The sequence below is a fragment of the Scyliorhinus canicula genome, chromosome 13 (assembly GCF_902713615.1).
Source record: "Scyliorhinus canicula chromosome 13, sScyCan1.1, whole genome shotgun sequence".
NCBI classification, from domain to species: domain Eukaryota; kingdom Metazoa; phylum Chordata; class Chondrichthyes; order Carcharhiniformes; family Scyliorhinidae; genus Scyliorhinus; species Scyliorhinus canicula.
This window is the reverse complement of record NC_052158.1, coordinates 153,602,645-153,630,007: the sequence shown is the minus strand read 5'-3', so window position 1 is coordinate 153,630,007 and position 27,363 is coordinate 153,602,645. Positions and strand designations below refer to the sequence as shown.

The window sequence follows — 27,363 nt, the reverse complement described above, 5'->3', positions numbered from 1 at the left end:
GGGAAGGAGCAGACAAAGTGGTGTGAGTGAAAGAGGCAGCAGCAGTAAACAGTGCAAAATTCAAAGGTAAATCAAAAGTTTGCTGCCATTTTAATAGTCTGGGAATTGAGAGTTAAAAGAATTGTGAACAGTTTGTTAAGCAGTCAAGATCATGAACTCCTGAAGGGGAGGTGTAAAACCTGCATACTGGATCCATTGTTAAAAGTGGATCGGAAGCTTTGTTTGAAAGAGTAATTTGGAGAACCTGGACTGGAGTTTGGAATGCAAACCGCTGGCGCAACGCATTGTGGATAAAGAAGATGTTAAATTGTGGTGTTTTATGGAGTGGTGTTTTGAACATTTCTTGTGACTTGGGATTCAAAGGAGAAATCCACAGGCACGAACTTGGGTTCAGGGCAGACTGTATTTGAGAACAGCCAAACTATGTCCTTAAAGGAACCTTGTTTCTGAGACTGATGTAGCTCAAGATGTACTTTGTAATTGATGTCAATCTTAAAATCTCTGTGTTTTTGTTCAGCTAAGGGGGGGGGGGGGGAGTAAGGGGTAGCACACCTTTCATGTTTAACAATTGTTTTTTCTCTGTTGTTCAAAGTAATTATCATAGATTATCATAGAATTTACAGTGCAGAAGGAGGTCATTCGGCCCATCGAGTCTGCACCAGCTCTTGGAAAGAGCACCCTACCCAAGGTCAACACCTCCACCCTATCCCCACAACCCAGTAACCCCACCCAATACTAAGGGCAATTTTGGACACTAAGGGCAATTTATCATGGCCAATCCACCAAACCTGCACATCTTTGGACTGTGGGAGGAAACCGGAGCACCCGGAGGAAACCCACGCACACATGGGGAGGATGTGCAGACTCCGCACAGACAGTGAACCAAGCCGGAATCGAACCTGGGACCCTGGAGCTGTGAAACAATTGTGCTATCCACAATGCTACCGTGCTGCCCAGCGAATGGTACAACTCCCTTTTCTAGTTACCTAGTAGGGTCCAGACGCATCAGTGATGATGAAAACTTTCAAGAAATTCGGGGACCCATAATGAACAGGATGAATTAGAGATATTACATTAATCTTACTTAATTAGCGGTCCTGTGACTCTGCTCCTCCATGCTTTCTAAGCAAAATGTAAAAGACACAATCTTTTGACTAATGTTCTATTCTGGGATCTGCCCGTCCAGTTATAAAATCAACTGGGATTGTAACGCTGTTAACATGGAGAAAGCAGAAAACTATTGTTGACTCTTATGTGGCTGAGTTTCCGCTTGCTTTTCTGAGTATAGGGTGTGGGCAGGTAATTGGAATTCAATCTCTGCCTTCTCCTCAGTGTGGAGGTACAATCTCTATCCTTTTAAAAACAAATTTCCAATTAGGGGGCAATTTAGCGTGGCCAATTCACCTACCCTGCATATCTTTGGGTTGTGGAGGTGAGACTCCAACTTAATGTCAAATTGCAATCCTGTTACGGTCAAGGTTTACCCGATGATCCAACACAGTCAAATTAATAATTCCGGTTCTTTACTTATCACCAAATCATAGAATCATCGAATGGTTACAGCCCAGAAGGAGGCCATTTGACCCATCTATAATCACAATAATCTTTATTGTCACAAGTAGGTTTACATTAACACTGCAATGACGTTACTGTGAAAAGCCCCTCGTCGCCACATTCCGGCGCCTGTTCGGGTACCCGGAGGGAGAATTCAGAATGTCCAATTCACCTAACAGCACATCTTTCGGGACTTGTGGGAGGAAACCGGAGCACCCGGAGGAAACCCACGCAGACACGGGGAGAACGTGCAGACCCCGCACAGACAGTGGCCCAAGCCGGGAATCGAACCTGAACCCTAGCGCTGTGAAGCGACAGTGCTAACCACTGTGCTACCGTACTGCCCCGCTGGTTACCTCTAGCTCTCTGCACGAGCAACTTGCCTTGTATTACTCTGCCTTTTCCCCATAGCATTAAACATTTTCCTTTTCAGCGAATGACACAACTCCCTTTTCTAGTTACCTAACAGGGTTCAGACTCGTCAATAATGATGAAAACTTTCAAGAAATACAGGGACCCATAATGAACAGGATGAATTGGAGATATTACATTAATCTTACCTTACTCTGGGAAGAGTCAGTTTCTCACTCAGGTACGTTTCAACCAAAGCCAAGTGTGGTGACTAACCCAAATGTAATTGTATCATCAGCTGTTAATGACGGATAGATCTTACAGTCTCCACCCCCTGTGATGGTGATTAATGCCCTGAGGCTCAGCTTTGTATTTAAGATCTGTTCTTCACGTCAGCAATTGGAAACTTGCGAAAATGACTTGGAAATATGTGGAATAAATGGCACAGGAACAGACCATGTGCCCCACTTCTCCGCCATGTTTCAACTCCAGTCCCATTATTTCCCACGACTGATCCACTCGTCTGTCTTTAGGGAAGGCAGATAAAAATGGGGAAAAGGACATTTGAAAAGGCTTCAAAGGAAACTGCCCGAACAACATAACCTTAAAGGGAGAAACCCAACTGAAGCTCCCTCGATACCGCCCCAACAGACCATTCATTTAACTTCGAAACTCACCTCGCTTACGATGGGACCTTTAAACTTGCGCCATAAAAGGGGGCTTTGTCCTCCCTCACTCTGCTCCTTTTACACTTCAAAACTAGAGTCAGGAGCGTGTTTGCCTCTTCGGTTACTCGGCCTGAGTCAGGAAGGTCGGGCGAGACAGGTGGCTTCCATTTCAAGTGCAGGTAAGTCGCAAAGGTGTTGCAATATGCTGCTGATTGCCAATCCAAGAAATGAATTTTGAAAATGCTGATTAGATCCACATCCAACAATTATTTATGCAATGCTATTTTATATAAACATTTCTCATGATTTAGGAATTCACCCTGTGATGTGAAAAAAGGAATTGAGCAGATACAATGGGCGGGATCGACCGGTTGCATTGAAAAGCAGCGCGGCGCATCGCGACCGGTGGATGCCGGGAGATCCCACTTCCGGGAGCTACCCGGCTCGTTACATCTCGCGAGATCTAACCGTCTTGTGCGCGGGATGGTTTTCTGGGAAATCTGCATATTAGAGGGAGACAGCCAGCCTCACTCCAATATGCGTGCCCACAATCTAACCAAGGTGTGGGATCGAGCTCCCTCCCCTTGGAGACCTTGGGCAAGTGCCTGGCTCAGTGCTGGTCTCCACAACGACCAGATGGAAGGCACTCGTGGGTGTCTCCCAGGGGATTGGAGGCCACCAGATGGTTACCCTCCTGGCAATGTGGCATCCAGACGCTGCTGGTGCCACCTGGCTATCCCGGAAGTGCCACCCTGGAACCTTGGCAGTGCCATATGGGTGCCAAGGCACTGCCAGCTGGCAGGGACACTGTCAGGGCACCAGGCTGGCATTGCCAAGGTGCTAAGCTGGCATTTTATGGGCAGCGGTCAGGCCGGGGGTGCCCTGCGTCGGAGTTGGAGAGTGTGGGGTGGCCCCCATAAGTGAGTTGGGGCATTGGGGGGTTTGGAGATCGCTTCGTGGGCTCGAGAGACCAGGACTTCATTTAACAAAGGCGTTCCGGCCTCTCACTGCGCTGAGGATTTCCGGCGAGTAGAGCTCCTCAATGTAGAAAATGGGGCTAAATGGGGATTGTCGGGGAGTTCCCTGCTGTGGCTACCTGGATGGGTGTTAGATGGTGGGGTGCCCCTTGGCACTCTGAGCGCTGGGGCCACCCGGCTAATTTTCTGCGCTATGGGATTCTATCCCATTCGGTTAGATTACGCCTTGTGAAATGGATCTCGACATTCTACAGAAGTTGAAATTCGGCAACACTGATCATTTTTACATCTCTCACAGGTTTTTAATTTATTTTGAATCTTACATTGTCACCTTAATCCAAGATCCACCCTCAGGAGCAATTTTGATGTTATTCTGCAACCAGAGACTGATGTGGAAAGGATAACCACATGAATGAATCTGAAACATGTTTTAAAGGATGAGTCACTGAGATCAGGAACAGAAGCTGAATGATAATACTAATGTAACTAATGGGCCTGAGATATGAGTGTCCTCTGAGGAATTTAAATTCAGGAAATTAAATAAATTCATCATATAAACACGCAAGCATGGTTAATAGGTAAATACCAGATGGTTGTAAAAGGCCATCTGCGAACTGATGTCCCTCCGTGAGGAAATCTGTCATCATTGTAGAAATTATCCGCAAAATTTAATGTGATGTTGGGGTTGTCACTGAACCTGTTGGCGGGGAACTTATTCCCACTCTGGATGGTTGTCTGCAACCAGTTAATTATCTGAGGATTGTCAATTACCTGGATGTGGCCCTCCCATCCTCATTTGGGGCAGTTGCCCCGTCTGATCCCAGCAGTGCCCCTGGAGAAGTGGCCACTGCTGGAACTGCATCCAGTCAAAAAGCCAGGGGCTGGATGCAAGGTAAGTAGGGGAAGATTGGCGGCGTGTGAGAGGTGTTGTGGGTCTGTGTTGGCGGGCCCAGACAGGAATCAATGGGGGCTGCGGGGAGGGGGAGGGGATCTGAGAGAGAGATATAAAATCGGGTGCTAAGGCCTGTGGCGAGAGGGTAAAATGCAGGTAATTGGTGCCAGGGCGGGGGGGGGGGGGGGGGGGGGGGTTGCAGGGAAAGGGGGGGGGGGTGGTGATAAAACAGACCTTGGGGAAATTGCAAACCCACGTCTGTACTGACAATTCTGGAAATCCAGCTCCTGGCTTTTAGAGACTGGCGGACCATGTTGCATTTGGAAGCTCTTCAATACAATTGTGATACATTTAACATTCACCGTGTAAGGATCCTCTTGTGAATCCTTGTCAGTCCCCTGGTTTTCCTTTCATTTCCTGTTCCTTTGTTTGTACATGAACAAGAACTGGGGTCTCTGCCTTCAAATGGACTTCTCCTTTAATTTTAAAAAGGAAGGAACCCCCTCCCCCCTCCAGTACAATGTGCTGTTTGGTCTGGCCCAATGATGGACTCATCTTGATGGACTTGGCTGGCAGCCAACCAGCTATTTTAACTTCCTGGGTCTTAACAGACCCCGGATGCTGATGGGTGTTGATCATTCCGGAATGCTCATTACCATGTGATGCTGCGTGTTTTTGCTTTCAGTTTTTTTTGGTCAGAGCTAAAGGTAGCTGGCTCTGTTGGAATCTCTCTCAAACACCCCACTTGAATATCCTGTATTCTCCTCTACCGGGCTGGTAGACGTTCCAGTGGGACTGGAAACTGGTTTTAAAAATCCAAGCTAAGAGCTGAGTTGGAGTGGGGAGAAGGGATCTTAAGGATCCAATTCAGCCGCTAGCTGAGCAGAGTAAGTGGTTGGTAAATCCTTTTTTGAAGTCTCATGTGAAGAACTTTATTTTTATCTCAGTGATGCTGAGAGACATTGGGTGGGAGTGGGGGGAGAGATGGAAACAAATGAGAATTGAACAGACCTGAAGTGCATCTTCCGTGTTAAGGCCCGGGTTAATACAAGGGCAGCACAGTAGCATTGTGGATAGCACAATGGCTTCACAGCTCCAGGGTCCCAGGTTCGATTCCGGCTTGGGTCACTGTCTGTGCGGAGTCTGCACATCCTCCCCGTGTGTGCGTGGGTTTCCTCCGGGTGCTCCGGTTTCCTCCCACAGTCCAAAGATGTGCAGGTTAGGTGGATTGGCCATGATAAATTGCCCTTAGCGTCCAAAATTGCCCTTAGTGTTGGGTGGGGTTACTGGGTTATTGGGATAGGGTAGGGTGCTCTTTCCAAGAGCCAGTGCAGACTCGATGGGCCGAATGGCCTCCTTCTGCACTGTAAATTCTATGAAATTGACTCCCTAGAGCGAATTCCACAGCCTGAGAGTCCAGCCTGAGTGTTTCAGCCAGAAGGTCCAAAGAAACTGGTGGTTTCAGCATTCCACATCCGGGGAAATATCAGCAACAAGGGCACTCATCTCTCTTTCTTCAATTTTAATCCCTTTTCCTCTTCCCTTTGTGTGCCTGTGTTCTGTGCATTTAGGTAGAGGGTGGGTCAGAAAGAGTGTGGGGGGAAGTAATAGATTTATTGTGAGGTCTGGATAGAGTGGATGTGGAGAGGATGTTTCCACTTGTAGGAAAAACTGGAACCAGAGGACACCATCTCAGACTAAAGGGGCGATCCTTTAAAACAGAGATGAGCAGGAATTTCTTCAGCCAGAGAGTGGGAAATCTGTGGAACTCTGCCGTGGAAGGCTGTGGAGGCAAAATCACTGAGTGTCTTTAAGACAGAGATAGATAGGTTTTTGATTAATAAGGGGGTCAGGGGTTATGGGGAGACTGCAGGACAATGGGGATGAGAAAAGCGTCAGCAATGATTGAATGCCGGAGCAGACTTAATGGGCCGAATGGCCTAATTCTGCTCCTATGTCTTATGGTCTAAATCAGTGTTCTTCAAAGTCGGGGGCGCGACCCGCGGGTGGGTTGCGGGTGGGTGTCGGGAGGGTCGCGGAGCGCGGCGCTCCCGATCGCGCAAGGCCCCACGCAGGGCTTTTCATAATGCCGGCTGCAAGCCGGTGCGAATATGGTAAAAGAAAATTCAGCCGGATTGCGCATGCGCGCAGGATGATCGGCACGCATGCGCATTCCGCGAACATGTCAAAAAATTCGGTTGCATTGCCCATGCGCGTCGATAATCGGGCACACATGCACAATGCGACCGCTATTTTTTAAAACTGTTGCAGCTTTTTGTTTCACAAGTTCTGTAGTGGTTTTTATTCCTATATTTATTTATTTTATTCATTTGATTTTCTTTCACTTATTTTATTCATTTTATTTGTTTTACAAATTGGGGGGGGGGGGGGGGGGGTTATTCATTTTTTTCATTTATTTTACTCATTTTCTTCTTTATCTTTTTTTACAAGTTTGGGGCGGGGGTTTACTTGATAAAACTTTACAGGAAAAAAATTCAAAACTTTGGGCAGATGGAGACGCCATACTTTCCGACACCGGAAGGCTTCACCTTCATCCAACAGGTTCCATTGGAGGAGCGTGTCCGAGGGCCAAAGGGACCCAAAACCATTTCCTCCATTTTTGTCAGCAGCAAACAAGGTAAGAGAAAATGGTGGGTCGCTCAGATCGGCCGGCATGGGTCGCGAAGGTCGGCCGGGTTGGGTCCCGAAGGTCGGCCGGTTGGTAAAAATGGGTCCCCGGAAAAAAAGTTTGAAGAACACTGGTCTAAGTCGGCTTACATTAACACTGCAATGAAGTTACTGTGAAAATCCCCTAGTCACCACATTCCGGCGCCTGTTCGGGTACACCAAGGGAGAATTCAGAATGTCCAACTCACCTGACAAACACGTCTTTCGGGACTTCTGGGAGGAAACCGGAGCACCCGGACGATATCCACGCAGACACGGGGAGAACATGCAGACTCCACACAGACAGTGATCCAAGCCGGGAATTGAACCCAGGTCCCTGGCGCTGTGAAGCAACAGTGTTAACCAGTGTGCTACCTTGCCGCCCATTATAATAGATTCTAGCATTTTCCCTACTACTGATGTTCGATTAACTGTCCCGGGTTTCTCTGTTTTCTCCATCCATCCTGTTTCAAATAGCTGGGCTGCATTTCCATCCTTCAATCAGCCGGCACTGTTCCGCAATCTAATGAATTTTGGAAGATGACAACTAATACATCCAATAATTTCATGGCCACCTCCTTTAGAACCCTGAGATGTAGATTATCAGGCCCTGGGGATTTATCAGATTTCAGTTCCATTAATTTTTCCAACACCATTTTTTCAGTAACACCAATTTCCTTAATTCCTCTATAATATTTCTGGGAAGTTATTTGTGCCTTCCCCTGTGAAGACATAATTAAAGTATTAGTTTAATTGCTCTCCCGTATCCTTGTTCACTTTTATAAATTCTCCTGTTTCAGACTGTAAGGGATTTACATTTGTCTTCAATAATCCTTTTCTTTTCACATACCTATAGAAGCTTTAACAGTCTGCTTGTACGTTGCTTGCAAGTTAACTCTCATACTCTATTTTTCCCTATTAATCAATCTCTCAGTCCACCTTTGCTGAATTCTAAACTGCTCCCAACTCTCAGGATTGCTACTTTTCCTTGCAACTTTGTCGGACCCCTCATTCGATCTAATTTATTTCGTGAGCCACAGGCGGCCTCTTTTGCCGACGTGCTTTAGTGTCAGAAAGGAATGTATAACTGCGGCAGAGCATTTATTCGCCCCTTGAATATTAGCCATTGCTGATCCACTGTCTTGCCTTTCAATGAAGTTACCCAGTCCATCACAGCCAACTCACCCAGCTCCCATAACTTTGTAGCTTCCTATGTTTAGATTTAGGACCCCAGTCTTGGATTGGACTTCATCATCTATTCCAATGAAGAATGAAAAACTTCTTTAATTTCCTTCAAAACTGCTTTGGGATGTTCCTATCTGTCCCCTTCAGTGAGTGTCACTGGGCCTGTGATGTGAGGAGCCTCTATCCTTATCGGCCGTCCCTGTCAACAGGGGTATTGTGGCTGCCACAATCAGTGTCAGCGATGTGCTCTGTGGCACCTGTCCTGTTTCCCTAATCAGTCTCCTCATTGGCGGGCTGTGTGTTATACCGGCAGCAGGGTGGCAGCTCGGACAGTGGTGGAGATGGTCAACGTGTGCTGCCAATTGCCTCCATGCTGAGAGGTTTGTGTTCGGACAGGTCCTACAGGTGGGCGTGAGTGAGGGATGTGTGTGTTTGCCGGAAGCTTAGCTGCAGTGTGATGTGGAACCTTGGGTGTTACAGACTGGGAGTGACAGATAGATGGTCAGATTTCCTGGCTGGGGGTGGGGGTGCTGTGGATGGGAGCAGGAGTGCGATGGACAGGCAGCGCTTGGGAGAGCTCGTAATCCTGAGGAGTGGGCGAGCTGATAGTGTCACTGGTGAGGCTTCTACTCTGAGAGGGACTGTGTGCCAGGGAGGGTTCCAACGTCCATGGTGCATGTGTCCTTTATTTGGGGTGAGCTCGATAAGGACGCGCGAGTCCAAACCGAGTAAATGTAAGAACAAAGTTTCATTTACAACCAGTGTATTTACACTCCCCTTACTGGCCGAACTTATATGGGGTCTGAGGGTTTCTCCAAGGGCAGGCTGGCTGGGTTCCGACAAGACTTGAAACTCTCTGATCATTCATAGGATACTGTGAGCAGTCAGCAGTGTGAACAGCCAGGATCCTGGACGTTGAAGCAATGAGGCAGGTTTAAATTACATACCACAGCAATGGGGTCTGAGCCAGGTCACCCCGACCCCAAGGGGGACACCCCGAGCGCACGGACCTGCCACCACGTTGTTCCCTGCTACGCCCTGCAGTCCAGGCTGACACCCCAAAGCAAAGCTGAAAAATTTAGAGAGCTTTCTTACCTTCTTGCCCCACTGCAACGGCCATGGGCGCCTGAACCCCGCTCCTAAATACTTGCGACCATTCATGCCCACATGACTCCTGCCTGAGAGGGGTCGAGCATCTGTTGTCCAACCCGTTAATCGTAGGTGAATCGACGGCAATCATAGATTTGCATGGGACCCCCGGTGCAGTGAGCGAACCTCGATGCCGCCGCCATTGGGGGACCAGAGCATCGCTTCAGAATCGGCACAGGGCCCCAATCCCATTTTTTCTTCCCCCTCCCGCCCGTTCGCAAATCTTGCTGTCATGAGGCAGCAGAGAATCCCTCCCATGTCATGGAAGTCCAGTAATAATCTTTATTGTCACAAGTAGGCTTACATTAACACTGCAATTAAGTTACTGTGAAAAGCCCCGAGTCGCCACATTCCAGCGCCTGTTCGGGTACACAGAGGGAGAATTCAGAATTACCAATTCACCGAACAGCACGTCTTTCGGGACTTGTGGGAGGAAACCGGAGCACCCGGAGGAAACCCATGCAGACACGGGGAGAACGTGCAGACTCCGCACAGACAGTGACCCAAACCGGGAATCGAACCTGGGACCCTGGCGCTGCGAGGCAACAATGCTACCCACTGTGCTACTGTCTGCCGCCTCATGATTTTGGAGTGATGTTGTGCAATAGGCAAAGCCAGATCAGCGTCCTATTAAATATGATTCCTATCTCTGTTTATACTGATGGCTTGGCTCTGTTAACCTGTGCCTAAATCTTCAACAGCTGTGGCATTTGCAGTGTTGTTACTGGAATGGTCTGTGCACATGCTAATGTAAGAAAACTCTTTAAGAATTTATATTTCACAATCTATTTGCATTTCAGCCGACCAAATCGGAAATAAGTTAAACTCCAGCTAGCTTCCGTGCTGGACTGTGACTGGGATTTCTGCATTCCCACACCGCAGCTCCTGTGGCTACATAGTGATCATGCTGAATGTATCAATTGCAGAGTTGCACAACAACACGGGGCTTTTATGACCATTGTCACATGTTCACCAGCCAGAAACTATTTTTTAAATTTCTGCCTTGATGGATTCATTCAAGTGAATTTAAATTCCTCACAAGCCCAGTGAGACTTGAACTCTTTCTGCATCTCATTAGCCAAAACCTCTCTATTGTTAGTCCAATAACGTAATCAGTATTCTAATGTTTACAATGGAATCCTTCAGAAACAAGGTTTAATTCAGGAAGAATCACAAACTGAGGCATAGCCATTCAGCAGCACGTTTTCAAGACAATATTCATGACCTTTGGACGTGCAGAATTGGCTGCCGTTTTGACTATTTCACCTTCACCTTCAAGACCAGTTTTATTCCTCGCGTATTTGGACCTGCATGTCTCTCTGACACTGAATATCCTTCAGCATCTTCCCATTGCCTGTACACAACACCCAAAATCCTTGAGTTGGAGAGTTCCGAAACCTTTAAAAAATTTATTCACGGGATGTGGGCGTCGCTGGTTAGGCCAGCATTTATTGCCCATCCCTAGTTGCCCTTCAGAAGGTGGTGGTGAGCTGCCTTCTTGAATCACTGCAGTCCTTGAGGTGCAGGTACTCCCACTGTGCTGTTGGGGATGGAGTTCCAGGATGTTTTCCCAGCGACAGTGAAGGAACGAGATATATAGTGAGTGACTTGGAGGGGGACCTCTAGGTGGTGGTATTCCCAGGTATCTGCTTATAGATGGTAGTGGCCGTGGGTTTGGAAGATGCTGACTAAGGAAACTTGGTAAGTTAGTGCAGTGTTTCTGCAATAACGGCTGCCACTGTTCGTTGGTGGTGGAGGGTTTGAATGTTTGTGGAAGGAGGAGCAATCAAGCGAGGCTGCTTTGTCCTGGATGGTTTTGAGCATCTTGCGTGTTGTTGGAGCTGCACTCATCCAGGCAAGTGGAGAGTATTCCAGTACACTCCTGACTTGTAGATGATGTACAGGCTTTGGAAGGTCAGGAGGTGAGTTACTTGCCGTAGGATTCCTAACCTTTGACCTGTCCTGGTAGCCACAGGAGCTGTCTGGCTAGTCCAGTTTAGTTTCTGGTCAATGGGAACCCAGGATGTTGACTGAGGGGGATTCAGTGATAGTAATGCCATTGAATGTCAAGTGGCTATTGTTAGATCCTCTTTTGCAGAAGATGATCATTGCCTGGCCCTTATGTGGCGCGAACTTGCCACTTGCCAGCCCAAGCCTGGATATTGTGCTGATCTTGCTGCATTTGGACATGGACTGCGAATGGTGCTGAACATTGTGCAGTCATCCGTAAACATCCCCCCTTCTGACCATATGATGGAAGGGAGGTCCTTGATGAAACAGCTGAAGGTGATTGGGCCTGAGACACTATCCTGAGGAACTCCTGCAGTGATGTCCTGGAGCTGAGATAATTGACGTAAGCACTGCAACCATCTTCCTTTGTGCCAGGTATGACTCCGACCAGTGGAGCGTTTACCCGTGATTCCCATTGATTCCAGTGAAGCTAGGGCTCCTTGATGCCATGCTCGGTCAAATGCTGCCTTGCATCAAGGGCAGTCACCCTCACCTCTAGCATCCAGCTTTTTTTTCCATGTTTGAACCAAGGCTGTAATGAGGTCAGAAGTTGAGTGACCCTGGCGGAACCCAAGCTGAGCATCCGAGCAGTGATGGCAGAAGAGGATTCTGGGAGAAGTTAACTCAGTCACCTTGACTGTACTGTGGGTAACCGAAAAACTGGTATCAAGGAGCGGTTAAGCCCAAAACATTGCATTAGTGTTTCCCTCTCTCCCTCCTCCTCTAACCAAAAACAAGGCACTGTGAGGAGAACAAGCAAGGTAAGGTTCTTAGTCTTAAATCTTTCTGAAGTGTGCAAGGGCAGAGATGGCAGTTAGGGCAGAGATATGGGCTGGGATTCTCCCGAAGTCAGTGGGGCTAGATAGTGTTATAACCTGCCTGCTTACCACTGGCTGGGACTAATGGCAATCCCATTATCCTTTGGGAGCATGAGCTTCCCCAATGAGGGGGGGGGGGGGGGGGGGGGGGGGGAGAAGAAATCATTAGCAGATTCCCTGCATAAATAAAGCTGGCCAGTTTGGAACCAGCTGGAGAGGAGTGAGCAGCAAGGGCAGCTGCTGCTGCTGCTGCTGCTATTGCTGCTGCTGCTGTTGCTGCTGCTGCTGCTGCTGCTGCTGTTGCTGCTGCTGCTGCTGCTGCTGCTGTTGCTGCTGCTGCTGTTGCTGCTGCTGTTGCTGCTGTTGCTGCTGCTGCTGCTGTTGCTGCTGCTGCTGTTGCTGCTGCTGTTGCTGCTGCTGCTGCTGCTGCTGCTGTTGCTGCTGCTGCTGTTGCTGCTGCTGTTGCTGCTGTTGCTGCTGCTGCTGTTGCTGCGGCTGCGGCTGCTGCTGCTGCTGTTGCTGCTGCTGTTGCTGCTGCTGCTGCTGCTGCTGCTGCTGCGGCGGCTGCTGCGTTATTGTGAAAACATTTTATTTCTTTCTATTCTTAAACTCGTGCTGGATTCTTCATGGCCAGGAGGGCTTATTCATACAATCCAACCAGGGAGGGAGCCATACTAGACTTGGTATTGGGGAATGAGCCAGCTCAGCTGATTGATGTTTCAGTGGGGCAGCATTTTGGGTTTAGTGACCATAATTCCATAGGATTTTGGGTCGTCATGGAAAAAAACAAGAGTGGCTCGCGGGTGAGGGCGCTTAATGAGCGAGGGCCAATTACATCCATATTAGACAGGGATTGGGAGTGGCTATTTGAGGGCAAATCCATGCCTGAAATGTGGGGGGCTTTTCAAGGTTAGTTGACTGAATCATAGAATCATAGAATTTACAGTGTAGAAGGAGGCAATTCGGCCCATCGAGTCTGCACCGGCTCTTGGAAAGAGCACCCTACCCAAACCCACACCTCCACCCTATCTCCATAACCTAGCAACCCCACCCAACACTGAGGTCAATTTTGGACACTAAGGGCAATTTAGCATGGCCAATCCACCTAACCTGCACATCTTTGGACTGTGGGAAGAAACCGGAGCACCCAGAGGAAACCCACGCAGACACAGGGAGAATGTGCAAACTCCGCACAGACAATGACCCAAGCCGGGAATCGAACCTGGGACCCTGGAGCTGTGAAGCAATTGTGCTAACCACAATGCTACCGTGCTGCCCAAAGTGCTGGACAGGCATGTGTCCGCCCAAAGATGAAGGATAGAAATGGCAGGATTCAGGAACCATAGAGGACAAGGGAAATTGTGAGCTTCGTCAAAAGAAAAAAAGAAACATACGGTAGGTCTCGGCGTCTAAAAACTGACAAAGCCCTTGAGGAGTTCAGTGAAAGTAGGAAGGTACCTAAACATGGGATTAAGAGGGCCAAAAGTGGCTGTGAAATGTCTTTACAAACATGGTCAAGGAGAATCCCAAGGCTATTTATGCATATATTAGGAGCAAGAGGGTAGCAAGAGAAAGAGTAGGCCCACTCAAGGACAATGGAGGGATGTTATGCGTGGAACCAAGGAAGTGTGGAAATCCTTAATGAGTACTTTGTATCGGTATTCACCGGGGAGGAGGATGTGACGGATGTTGAGGTCAGGGATAGGTGCGTGAACACTCTTGAGAATGTCAATATATCAAAGGTGGAAGTGTTGAGTCTTAAGTTGCATTAAGGTAGACAGGTTCCCGGGGCCGGATGGGATCTATCCTAAGCTACTGCGGGAGGTAAGGGGAGATGTAGCTGGGGCCTTATCAGATACCTTCACATCCTCTTTAACCACAGGCAGGGTTCCAGAGACTGGAGAATAGCCAATGTTATTCCCTTGTTTAAGGAAGGAAGCAGGGTAAGGTTTACGGATTACATGAAGATTGGCAGAGTTGCTGATCAAATCGATCATTTGGAGACTTGGGCACATACATGGCAGATGGAATTTAATCTGAGCAAATGTGAGGTGATGCATTTTGGAGGATCAAATCTAGGTACAAATTATACTGGAAATGACAGAACCCTTAGGAACATTAACATACGGAGGGAACTGGGCGTGCAGGTCCACAGTTCCCTAAAAGTGGCAATACAGGTGGCCAAGGTGATTAAGAAGGCATATGGCATGCGTGTCTTCTTCAGCCAGGGCATTAAGTACAGGAGTTGGGAAATCATGTTGCAGCTATATAAAGCCTTGGTTAGGACACATTTGGAATATTGCGTGCAGTTCTGATCACTACGTTATCAGAAGGACGTGGAAGCTTTGGAGAGAATGCAAAGAAGGTTCGCCAGGATGTTGCCGGGTCTCAAGGGTGTTGGCTATGAGGAGAGGTTTAATAAACTAGGATTGCTTTCATTGGAAAGACCGAGGCTGAGGGGAGACCCGGTAGAGGTCTACAAAATTATGAGACGCATAGACAGGGTGGATAGTCAGGGGGCTGGTTTAGCTCAGTGGGCTAGACAGCTGGTTTGTGATGCAAAACCAGGCCAGCAGCATGGGTTTAATTCCCGTACCAGCTTCTCTGCACCCAAACAGGCGCCAGAATGTGGCGGCTAGGGTCTTTTCACGGTAATTTCACTACAGTATTAATGTCAGCCTACTGGTGACAATAAAGGTCATTTTTAGCGGCAGGTTTACCACAGTGGGTGAAACAGCCGGCTTGTAATGCAGAACAAGGCAGCAGCGTGGTATCAATTCCCATACCATCCTCCCCGAACAGGTGCTGGAACGTGGCGACTAGGGGCTTTTCACAGTAACTTCATTAAAGCCTACTTGTGACAATAAGCGATGATTATTATTATTTTTCCAAGGGTGACAGAGTCAATTACAAGGAGGCAGAGGTTCAAGGTGAGAGGGGGAAAGTTTAAGGGAGATGTGTGGGGTAAGTCTTTCATGCAAAGAGTGGTGGGTGCCTGGAACGCACTGCCAGACGATGTGGTGGAAGCAGGCACATTAACAACATTTAAGACGCATCGGATGGGTACATTAATAGGGAGGAAATAAAGGGATATAGACCGAGGAAGGGCAGAAGGTTTTTGTTTAGTTAGGGAGGCAAGGTAGCATAGTGGTTAGCACTGTTGCTTCACTGCTCCAGGGTCTCAGGTTCGATTCACGGCTTGGGTCACTGTCTGTACAGATTCTGCACATTCTCCCTGTGTCTGCGTGGGTTTCCTCCGGGTACTCCGGTTTCCTCTCACAGTCCAAAGATGTGCAGGCTAGGCGGACTGGCCATGCTACATTGCCCTTAGTATCCAAAAGGTTAGGTGGGAGTTACTGTATTACAGGGATAGAGTGGAAGTTTGGGCTTGAGTAGGGTGCTCTTTAAAGGGCCGGTGCAGATGCGATGGGCCGAATAGCCTCCTTCTGCACTGTAAATTCTATGAATTCTACGATTCAATGATTCTATGATCGCAACTGGCTTGGAGGGCCGAAGAGCTTGTCCCTGTGCGGTACTTTTCTTTGATGTAGAGATGCCGGCATTGGACTGGGGTGAGCACAGTAAGAAGTCTGCCAACACCAGGTTAAAGTCCAACTTTCAAATCCCTAGCTTTCGGAGCACTGCTCCTTCCTCAGGTGAATGAAGATGTATGTTCCAGAAACATATATATAGACTAGGTCAAAGATGCAAGACAATGCTTTGAATGCAAGCAGTTGCAGGAGTCTGTGAGTATGGCTAGTCTGTGAGACAGCTCTCCTAACTTTGGCACAAGCCAAATGTTAGTAAGGAGGACTTTGCAGGGTCGACAGGGCTGGGTTCGCCATCATTGTTTCCGGTGAGTGGGTTGATGTCAGGTGGTCCCTCTGGTTTCATTCCTCTTGTGTTTTCGTAGCGGTTGAATACCACTTGCGAGGCCATTTCAGAGGGCATTTTCTGTGGACCAGACCAGGTAAGGATGGCCGATTTCCTTCCTTCCAGTGAAGCAGATGGTGTTTCTTCATGGTCATCATTAGAATTTTAATTCCAGATATTTTATTGAGTATAAATTCCACGACCTATCGTGATGGGATTCAAACCCCAGTCCTTAGCTCATTCTGCTGGGTTCCTAGGTTACTAGTCCAATGACAATACCACTACGCCACTGCCTCGTCCCAAATCTATAAGGGTTAAATCCCATCCTCATTTCTCAGGCGATGGGTTGGTGGAGCAGGTCCAGTGTTATTTATAGATATCAGCCAATTTTGACTGAATTCGAACCGGGTATCAGCCCTTTGGAGTTGGAATATTTGAAGAGTTCGGAAGTTCGTTCTCCGGCTTTAGGAAATCGAATGCTGGACAGGTTTTACAATTATAAAAAAATTCAGTCACATTTGGAATGAATGGAACTACAGCTACCTTTCAAAACGCAAGTATATGTGGTTTTTGACAATTTTTCATGTGAAATGAAAATGGCTTATTGTCACAAGTAGGCTTCAAAATGAAGTTATTGTGAAAAGCCCCTAGTCGCCACATTCCGGCACCTGTTCGGGCAGGCTGGTACGGGAATTGAACCGTGCTGCTGGCCTGCCTTGGTCTGCTTTAAAAGCCAGCTCTTTAGCCCTGTGCTAAACCAGCCCCATGTGGCTGAATTCTAAATGACTATTGTTTAAAAAATAAATCTCGGGGATCTGTTGCCTCACGGCGCTGCGGACCCGGGTTCGATCTCGGCCATGGATCACTATCCGCGCGGGGTTTGCACGTTCTCCCCGTGTCTGCGTGGGTCCCATCCCCACAACCCAAAGATGTGCAGGGCAGGTCGATTGGCCAGGCTAAATTTCCCCTTAATTGGAAAAAGAAAAGAATTGGGTACTCTAAATTTTAAAAAGTTAAATAAATAAAATAAAATAAATCACGGGATGTGAGTGCCTCTGACATTGTCCAAATACCCTTCCCTAATTATCCTTGGAAAGCTGGTGCTGGTTTGCATTCTTGACAACTGAATCAGCCACTTCAGAGGGAAGTTATGGATCTGGAGTCAGACTGGGTAAGATATTATGTTTAGAAAACTGTTCTGACGTTGTCTCAATAATGTTGGCACAGTAAGAAGTCTTACAACACCAGGTTAAAGTCCAACAGGTTTGTTTCAAACACGAGCTTTCGGAGCACGGCTCCTTCTTCAGGTGAATGGAAAGGCTTGTTCCAGAAATGTTTATATAGACACAGTCAGAGATGCCCCGGAATGCGAGCACCTGCAGGCAATCAAATCATCAAAGATGCAGAGAGAGAGGTAACTCCAGGTTAAAGAGGTGTGAATTGTCCCAAGCCAGTTCAGTCGGTAGGCCTCTGCAAGTCCAGGCTTGTTGGTGGGGGCCGAATGTAATGCGACATGAATCCCAGATCCCGGTTGAGTCCGCATTCATGCGTGCGGAACTTAGCTATAAGTTTTTGCTCAGCAATTTTGCGTTGTCGCGTCTCCTGAAGGCCTCCTTGTAGAATGCTGACCCTCTCTGATCTCCGGGTCAGCATTCTACAAGGAGGCCTTCAGGAGACGCGACAACGCAAAATTGCTGAGCAAAAACTTATAGCTAAGTTCCGCACGCATGAATGCGGACTCAACCGGGATCTGGGATTCATGTCGCATTACATTCGGCCCCCACCAACAAGCCTGGACTTGCAGAGGCCTACCGACTGAACTGGCTTGGGACAATTCACACCTCTTTAACCTGGAGTTACCTCTCTCTCTGCATCTTTGATGATTTGATTGCCTGCAGGTGCTCGCATTCCGGGGCATCTCTGACTGTGTCTATATAAACATTTCTGGAACAAGCCTTTCCATTCACCTGAAGAAGGAGCCGTGCTCCGAAAGCTCGTGTTTGAAACAAACCTGTTGGACTTTAACCTGGTGTTGTAAGACTTCTTACTGTGCTCACCCCAGTCCAACGCCGGCATCTCCACATCATCAATAATGTTGATTCATTACTGAGTTGTCTCCGCCATGTCCAATCCTGTACCAGTGAGTGGGGTGAATTTACATATTTGGCAAGTGCAGCTGCAAGTGACTTGCATATGAATTTATTTCGAGTGGAATGCAGAATCTCCGGATGAGCGAGTCTGTCAAACCTGCCTCTGGAGAGGAAGATCAGTGGAGTGTGAGCCCGGGGCGAATGAAGGCACTTCAGGAAGAGCGTAATGCATTGTCGCGCTGACTGAACACTTCTGAAGGTTGAAAAGGCAACGATCCTCCTGGTTTGTGTCCTTTACTTCTGCGTTCAAAGAAACGATGAGTTAATAGTTCAATTGAAACGACTGACTGGGCGATTGAGGCGGTCCTTGCAAGATGAGACGTCTTGCAACCGGCAGCAACAACCTGTGTCCTCTGTCACAACAAGCGCGGAAATGCCATTCGCTCAGGAAGCTGAAACTCAAAGCAGACACAACAGGTTAATAAATAAAGGAGTTATTTGGCTGGGATGCAAGGTTAACCTTTGGGAGAAGTAATACAGAATCCGGGTAGAGAAACCAATCACTTGCAATGCCATCAAAAAATGTACAAGTTGCGGGGAGAACTGGGTGGGCAATCATTCCTACCTGTTATATCCACAGGGGGATTTATACTGGGAGTGACACAGTGTGAAAGCTTGAATGCAAAACGGCTAATACAGACACAAGCGTGATGAGGGACCTCCTCCACAGGCATGGCGGGTTGGCACAGTGGTTAGCACTGCTGCCTCTCAGCACCAGGGACCTAGGTTCAATTCCGGCCTTGGGTTATGTCTATGTGGAGTTTGCACATTCTCCCAGTGTCTGAGCGGGTTTTCTTTGGGAGCACCGGTTTCCTCCCTCAGTCCAAAGGTTAGATGGATTGGTCGAGGAACTGCCATGGTGAATGCGCCAGAGAACAGTTTCCTGCCATGTTTTTACGTAAATTCAAATCAGGCATGTCAACTCTGATTGGCCGAGGCATTGCCATGGGGAATGAACCAGGGAATGGCTGTCTCCAAAACTTCTGATTGGTTTAAAACTGGACAAAGCATGAAGAAAGCAGTGGATTCTTAAGAACATAAGAACTAGGAGCATTAGTAAGCAATTCAGCCCCTCAAACCCACTCAATACGATCATAGCTGATCTCCTCTCGGCTTCAACGCCACCGTCCTGCCCGTTCTCCATAACTCTTCAACCCATTACGAATTAAAAATCTGTCTAACTCCTCCTTAAATTTACTGACTGTCCCAGCATCCACCCCACTCTGGGGGAGTGAATTCCACAGATTCACAACCCTTTCGGAGAAGCCATTTCTCCTCATCTTTGTTTTACCCCTTATCCTAAAGCACCTCTCATTCTATATTGCCCCACAAGAGGAAGCATCTGCTCCACGTCTACTTTGTCAATACTTTTTATCATCTTACATCCCTCAATTAGATCTCCTCTCATTCTTCTAAACTCGAGAGAGTATCGGCCTAAACTGCTCAATATTTCCTCAGAAGACAAACCCCTCATTTCTGGAATCAACCTAGTGTACCTCCGTGTACCCGAATAGGCGCCGGAATGTAGCGGCTAGGGGCGTTTCACGGTAACTTCACTGCAGTGTTAATGTAAGCCTACTTGTGACAATAAAGATTGTTAATAAATATATATACCATCCCCTAACTACAAAGGCCAAAATTTCATTTGCCTTCCTTATTGTCTGCTGTACCTGCAAACTAGTTTTCTGAGATTCATACATCAAGCTTCCGCTGCACTGAAGCACTCTGAAGTTTCTCCCGATTTAGATAAGTTGCCTTTCTATTTTTCTGACAGGGTGGAGGTGTGGGCTTAAGTGGGGTGCTCTTTCCAAGAGCGGGTGCAGACTCGATGGGCCAAATGAAAATTGCTTATTGTCACGAGTAGGCTTCAAATGAAGTTACTGTGAAAAGCCCCTAATCGCACATTCCGGCGCCTGTTCAGGGAGGCTGTTACGGGCTGTTACAGTTTAGCACAGGGCTAAATCGCTGGCTTTGAAAGCAGACCAAGCAGGCCAGCAGCACGGTTCGATTCCCGTAACAGCCTCCCCGAACAGGCGCCGGAATGTGGCGACTAGGGGCTTTTCACAGGGCTCCTTCTGCACAGTAAATTCTAATTCTACGATTCTATGAAGGAGATCAGGGAGGAGATAGCAGATGCTATGAGGATGATTTTCCAATCCTCACTAGACACAGATGAGATACCGGAGGACTGGGAAATGCAAACATGGTACCATTGTTAATAAAGGGATCGATTGAAATGCCAAACAATTATAGGCCAGTTAGTCTTACGTCAGTGGTGGGCAAATTAGTAGAATCAATCCTGAGAGGTAGGATTAACTGTCACATAGAAATGCATGGACTAGTCAGGGATGGTCAGTGTGGATTTGTTAAAGGAAGGCCTTGCCTCACAAATTTGATCATGGGCAGCATGGTAGCACAGTTGCTTCACAGCTCCAGTGTCCCAGGTTCAATCCCGACCTCAGGTGACTGTGTGGAGTTTGTACTTTCTCCCCTTGTCTGCGTGGATTTCCTCAGGGTGCTCCGGTTTCCTCCCACAGTCCAAAGATGTGCAGGTTAGGTGGATTGGCCATGTTAAATCGCCCCTTAGTGCCCCAAAAGATTAGGTAGGGTTACAGAGATAGGGTGGAAGCCTGGGCTTAATCACTGCCTGGGAAAACCCTGTGGCATAAAAGTTCAGGCTGAACGTCAGCTTGACGGCCAGCAGGAGAGGGTGTCTTCCCCCATACCCTGCGGTGCCAGGTGTGCCATCATCTGGCAGATGTGCCGCACTGTCCCTCTACTCAGCCGGAGTTTTTGACAGCATGCCCGGTCCGGCAGGTCTTCAAATGATAGGCGGTGCCGGTACACACAAGGCCTCATGTGGCGCCTGCTTGTCACTTCCACATCCTCCTCCTTGGCCTGTTGGGCAGCTGACTCTCCATCCTGGGTGACTGCGATCTGGGGCAAGCTCCACTGACGCCCGCGATCTGGGGCAAGCTCCACTGACGCCCGCTCCACTGCTGCCCACTCCTCCTCAAGCAGCTCCAGCTCGTATAGCGGCAGGGCTTCCCAGGCGACCAGCAGGAAAGCCACCATTGCTGGTTGAATTACAATATCTATTGTTTGCAGGGGGTGAAAGGCCGACATGTTGGCATGGTGCGTATCCCCGTGTCCAGCCAGGTCCAACGGGCGACACAGTGGTCCCGGTTGGAACAGCAAGCTCTGCCCCCGCCTGCCCCACCCGCGTACCCCCCCCCATCCCGCACTCCTGGCCCCGTCGGTGCCCGGCACCATGGGGACACTGGCCCTGGCACTTGTCCGTCCTGCCAGGGGTACCATTGGCTGGCGCTGCCTTTGCCAGGGGAATGCTCCGCAGCCCCCGTAGGGGCTACAATGGCCATTGCCTGTGTGGGCCGTCTGATGCCCTGTTGGCATCAAGTTTATTTTTCAAGTTTGTTGAGATTGAATGAAAGTGCGATGCTTTGAATTCCTTTTGTTTAAGTGGACGCCTCCGTAGCCCTGTGGCTTACAACATTTAAGATGCAGATCCAGGTACTTTTAAAAAGAGTTTAGAGTCTCTGCCTCCACCACCAACTCGGGCAGTGAATTCCAGACTCCCCCTACCCTCTGTGTAAAAAAGTTCTTCCTCATGTCCCCTCCACACCTTCAGCCAGTTATCTTGAATCTATGTCCTGGCTCCAGAATTCTCCACCAAGGGAAACTGTTTTATCCTGTCCACTCTATCTCTTCCCCTCACAATTTTGTACACCTCAATTAAATCACCCCTCAGCCTTCTTTATTCCAAAGAAAATAACCCCAACCTCTCCACTATCTCCTCGTAGCTACACTTTTCCAGCCCTGGCAACATTCTTGTAAACCTCCTCTGACTCTCTCAACAGCAATAGCATTATTCCTGTAATGTGGCGACCAGAACTGCACACAATACTCCAGTTGTGGCCTCACCAGTGTTTTATACAATTCTAACATTATATCCTTACTTTTATATTCCAAATCTCTGCCAATGAGGGAGAGCATTCTGTCTGCTTTCTTTCCAACCCTGTCTACTTGAACTCTTGCCTTTAAGGACCTGTGGACCAGTACACCAAGATCTCTCCCTTCATCTACCTCTCTTAGTATATTCCCGCTTATTGTATACTCCCAACAACTGTTCGACTCCGCTAAATGCATGACCTCACACTTCTCGGTGTTAAATTCCGTCTGCCGGACTTGAGAATCCTCACCTCCTTCGAGGAGTGGGTCCTGGAGGTGACGGTGTGGCCGAGAACGGAGAGGTCACCGACGCGGAGGCCGGCGGACACCGCAGAGGTGAGAACCACTGGGCTCCAATTGGAGGACCTGTCAAACATGAGTTGTTGTAGCCTTTCCAACTGTTAGCAGGTGAGAACCTCAAAGAAATCACTCAACGCCCAGGGCTACTGGTCATCGCATCAAACGGTTTATTTCGCCGGCAGGTAGATGGTGTCTGTTAAAGTCCCAGACCGTCTCTCCACCCAACAAAGGGTAAAACATCCATTCTTATACATTTTTCAAAAACAGCTACACAGCCCATTTCGGCCGGTCCTTGTCCAATAATACTGATTATAGATTACATACATTAGATTACATATCCAATTAAATTTGACATTACATAAAGTGGGTTGGTATCTTACCAGCCCCTAACTTCATGAAGAAGTCACTAATACTAACTGTTAAAGTTATGTCTCCTTCCTGCTCCTGGAGACCTTCAGTTGGTGAGGATAGGCAATGCTCTCTGTCCTGTGGAGCTGTTATCAGTGGCTGGTGAAGTTCTCCCACGTCTGTTTTAATCTTTCTTATGCCCTGACTAACTCTGCTGTCTGTAATTGAATGATATTGTTTATACCAGTTTGTAACTTAACCCAACTAAGATTATTCAGGAATGTGGCTAGTTCAGCTAAAAGCCACTTTGTGTCTTTTCATAGCTCAGCGAACAGCCATTTTGTGTCCTTTCTGATGTTAGTAATTCTTAGGTTATAAAATCACAAGCATTGTTTATACACTATCTATTCCTACAAATTGTCTCTTATGCAGGCATCTAAGCCAATGGGTACCTCTTGTCTAAAAACTTTCTTTCTAAATCTGACTTCAACACTGAATGACCAATCCCTCCCACTGACCACATGTCCATTCTCCCGCAGGTCCTCCAGCCAACAGCGACGGCCCATCCCGGGCGGCCCCCTCTCCTGACTCCGAGGAGAACACTTTGGAGGAGAGCTCCGAGGAAGGCATGATTGAGGCGTCACACAGCTGTCACCCCCACCCTCCCCCAACGCAGATACACACACCTCGGTGAGAAACGTTAATGGTCAGGCTTCTGGGGCACAATCTGGTGAGCACCACACAGTTGCTAATGTAGATCAGGAGGAGGCAGTAATCCCCAGGCCAGACAGCAGTCAGAGGGCTGCCGGATTCCGGGTCCCAGCTGGACCCCAGCCTGATGTTGAGCCTCTGGGCCAGGGTTACACGGAGCTGATGGAGACATTAGGGCGTGGCCGGGATATTCAGGGAGAGATGTCAGCGTCATTCCAGCAGATCCATAACCAATTGGAGGATTTCCAGACGCTACGGGTGGAGGAGATGGCACTGGCAATGAGTGGCACCGAGCCAACACTGCTAGGGTGGTGACCGCAGTGTGGAGCCTGGTGCACAACGTCGGCACCATGAGTGAAGGTGTCCAAGGCGTCACTCAGTCGGTTACGGAATGGCTGAGGGTCTCGGAAGTATGTCCGACACACTGGGGGATGTGACCCAGTACCAGACCGACCTTGACAAGGTTCTATGGGACATGTCCCGCTCTCAGATGGGAATGGCTGAGTCGCTGCAGAGCTTGTCCCAGTTGCAGTTGGGCGTTGCCGAGGCGCTGCCGAGCATGTCCCGGACCCTGGGGGGATGTGTCCCAGTCACTGAGGAGAGTCACCGCGGGTGTCAACATGACGATGCAGACACTGGGGAACCACCGGGGCTGGCAGAGCCAGATGATGCAGGGGCAGCCAGGGCTCGGACCAGCTGCCACTCCATCCCAAGGTGAACCACAGGTCCCTATGGGCACCAATCAGGAGGAGAGTGCCAACCCGGACCCGTCCCATGGAGTGGCGACGGTGGTCACCAGCTTCCCCGAGTTCCACTCTCTGATGAGACCGCGTCTCGGGGTCAGCACACAAGGAGCCGAGCCGGGAAGACAGTGGAACAGCAATGACAGGAGCTTTTTGGGGTTATTCGGGTGGCACAACAGAAATTCATCCCAAGGTGGAGGAAACATACTAAGGGCAGGACAAGGCATCCATGGCTGGCGAGGGAAGTCAAGGACAGCATAAAAGCCAAAGAAAAAGCATACAAACTGGCGAGGATTAGTGGGAAGTCAGAGGATTGGGAAGCCTTTAAAAGCGAGCAGAGGACACCTAAAAAAGCAATAAGGGGGGAGAAGATGAAGTACGAGCGCAAGCTAGCTAGTAATATAAAGGAAGATAGGAAGAGATTTTTTCAATGTATAAAAGGTAAGAGAGAGGCAAAAATAGACATTGGACCACTAGAAAATATGGCTGGAGAAGTAATAATAGGAAACAAAGAAATGGCAGAGGAACGGAATAGTAACTTTGCATCAGTCTTCACGGTGGAAGACAGCAGTGGGATGCCAGAGCTCCAGGAGAACCAGGGGGCAGAGGTGAGTGCAGTGGCCATCACTAAGGAGAAGGTTCTGGAGAAACTGAAAGGTCTGAAGGTGGATAAGTCACCTGGACTGGATGGACTACACCCCAGGGTCCTAAAAGAGATAGCTGAGGAAATTGTGGAGGCATTGGTGATGATCTTTCAGGAATCACTGGAGGCAGAAAGGGTCCCAGAGGACTGGGAAGTGGCTAATATATTACCACCGTTTAAGAAGGGAGGGAGGGAGGCAGACGACGGGAAATTATAGGCCGGTTAGCCTGATTACGGTCATTGCTAAGATTTTAGAGTCTGTTATTAAAGATGGGATCGTGGAGTACTTGGTAGAATAGCATGCTTGAGTAGCATGGTAAAATAGGACTGACTCAGCACAGCTTCGTCAAGGGGATGTCTTGTCTGACAAATCTGTTAGAGTTTTTTGAGGAAGTAACAATGAAGTTAGACAAAGGAGAACCAGTGGATGTAATTTATTTAGATTTCCAGAAAGCCTTTGACAAGGTGCTGCAAAGGAGACTGTTAAATAAGTTATGAGCCCATGGTGTTAAGAGTAAGATCCTGGCATGGATAGAGAATTGGCTGACTGGCAGAAGGCACAGAGTGGGGATAAAGGGGTCTTTTTCAGGATGGCAGCCGGTGACTAGTGGTGTGTCTCAGGGGTCGGTGCTGGGACCACAACTTTTCACAATATACATTCATGATCTGGAAGAAGGAACTGAAGGCACTATTGCTAAGTTAGCAGATGATACAAAGATCTGTAGAGGGACAGGTAGTATTGAGGAAGCAGGGGGGCTGCAGAAGGACTTGGACAGGCTAGGAGAGTGGGCAATGAAGTGGCTGATGGAATACAATGTGGAAAAGTGTAAGGTTATGCACTTTGGAAGGCGGCATAGACTATTTTCTAAATAGGAGGATGCTTAGGAAATCGGAAGCACAAAGGAACTGGGTAGTACTTGTCCACGGTTCTCTTAATGTTAACATGCAGGTTCAGTCGGCAGATAAGAAGGCAATTGCAAATAGCAGCACAAATAAGGGGATCGGGGTTAAGGGGAGAATGGGGATGAGAAAAATATCAGCCATGATTGAATGGCGGAGCAGACTCAATGAGCCGAGTGGCCTAATTCTGCTCCTATGACTTCTGGTCTTATGGCGGCAGGGCTGTGCATGTACCATCGACAAGTGAGCCAGGGCCCTCCGGACCCAGAGCCCCCAGAGGACCCCCACCAGTGGTATCAAAGGACACTGGATGAGGTAAGCAGTAGGCTGCCTCCACCTGGGATATGCATCTTGGGGACACACCAAGACACAGTGGTAGATTTAGGAGGGCCAGGCATGTTGAGCACAACTGAGGATATTGGAGTAGGGGGGAGGGGTTAGGTAGGGGGTGGGGAGGGGGTGAAGTTGAGGGCTTGGGTGGTTGGGGGTATTGAGGGGAGGGTGTGGCACTATCGGGAATGGTGTACTGTACATCACATTAAACAACTCTTTGCACAAACATTATCATGGCTGTCACTTTCTTCCGCAATGCGGATTGACCCTCGGACACTTTGCCTGTCTATCCAGGCAACCCCCCCGCCATGGCACTAACCCACCCTCCAGCCGTGACCGTCTCCTGGGACCTGTGTCACATCCCCTGGGTGCTCGGATTTTGGCGTCTGCGTGTGTGGTATTGACCCCCACACAGTGTCCAGGCATCAAAGTGCGATCGTGACACTAGGCAATGACTCAACACATTACATGTTTTGTCTACCCATGGAAACCCACTTGGCATGTGTCTGCGCAGGTGGAGGGTGAGGATGGCAGCTGTGCTGCGACTATAACAGTTGCATCCTCGGCACTCCCCTCCAAGGTGTTCTCCTTGGAGTCAGGGGAGGGGGCCGTCTGGGATGGGCCGGCACCATCAACTGCTTGACCTGCAGGAGATTGGACATGTGGTCAGTGGGAGGGATGGGTCAGTCAGTAAGGCAATAACTTGGCTCCCTTAACCGTGATTTCCAATTCCCTATTAGCGATTGTCTTCCGCCGCGCAGCCAGAGGCCCCAGCAGGCGGCTGAACGACAGGAGGCCTCTGGATGACAATAATAATACCTTATTGTCACAAGTAGGCTTCAATGAAGTTACTGTGAAAAGCCGCCACATTCTAGCGCCTGATGGAGAGGCCGGTACGGGAATTGCGAAATTGTTTTGCATTACAAGACAGCTGTTTAGCCCACTGTGCACTGTGCTAAACCAAGCCCTTAATGAGGGGTGGCTCTTGTAAATTGTATGGAAATGGGGCTTAAGTGGTGACAATTGGTTTCTCCCCACGCGACAGCGAAACCCCGTTTTACCTACGGGAGCGGCCGGTTGCATCGCAAACAGTTTGGCGTCTGGGAGGGTTCCCGTTTTTGG

The 27,363-nt window shown here is 48.6% G+C and overlaps 2 protein-coding genes across 3 annotated transcripts in view; one reads left to right on the top strand and one right to left on the bottom strand.

The window, feature by feature from the left end:
• Positions 1–2,751, bottom strand: part of LOC119975468 (membrane-spanning 4-domains subfamily A member 8-like) — a 31,879-nt gene extending 29,128 nt beyond the window's left edge. Inside the window, exon 1 of one of the 2 annotated variants that reach the window (XM_038815161.1) lies at positions 2,583–2,751. The gene's annotated coding sequence lies outside the window, so the exon portion shown is untranslated. Of the gene's footprint in view, positions 1–2,114; positions 2,173–2,582 lie in introns of those variants that run through there. The other variant, XM_038815160.1, reaches the window with a different exon arrangement.
• Positions 1–27,363, top strand: part of LOC119975466 (membrane-spanning 4-domains subfamily A member 8-like) — a 252,233-nt gene that overhangs the window by 108,648 nt on the left and 116,222 nt on the right. The window lies entirely within an intron of this gene.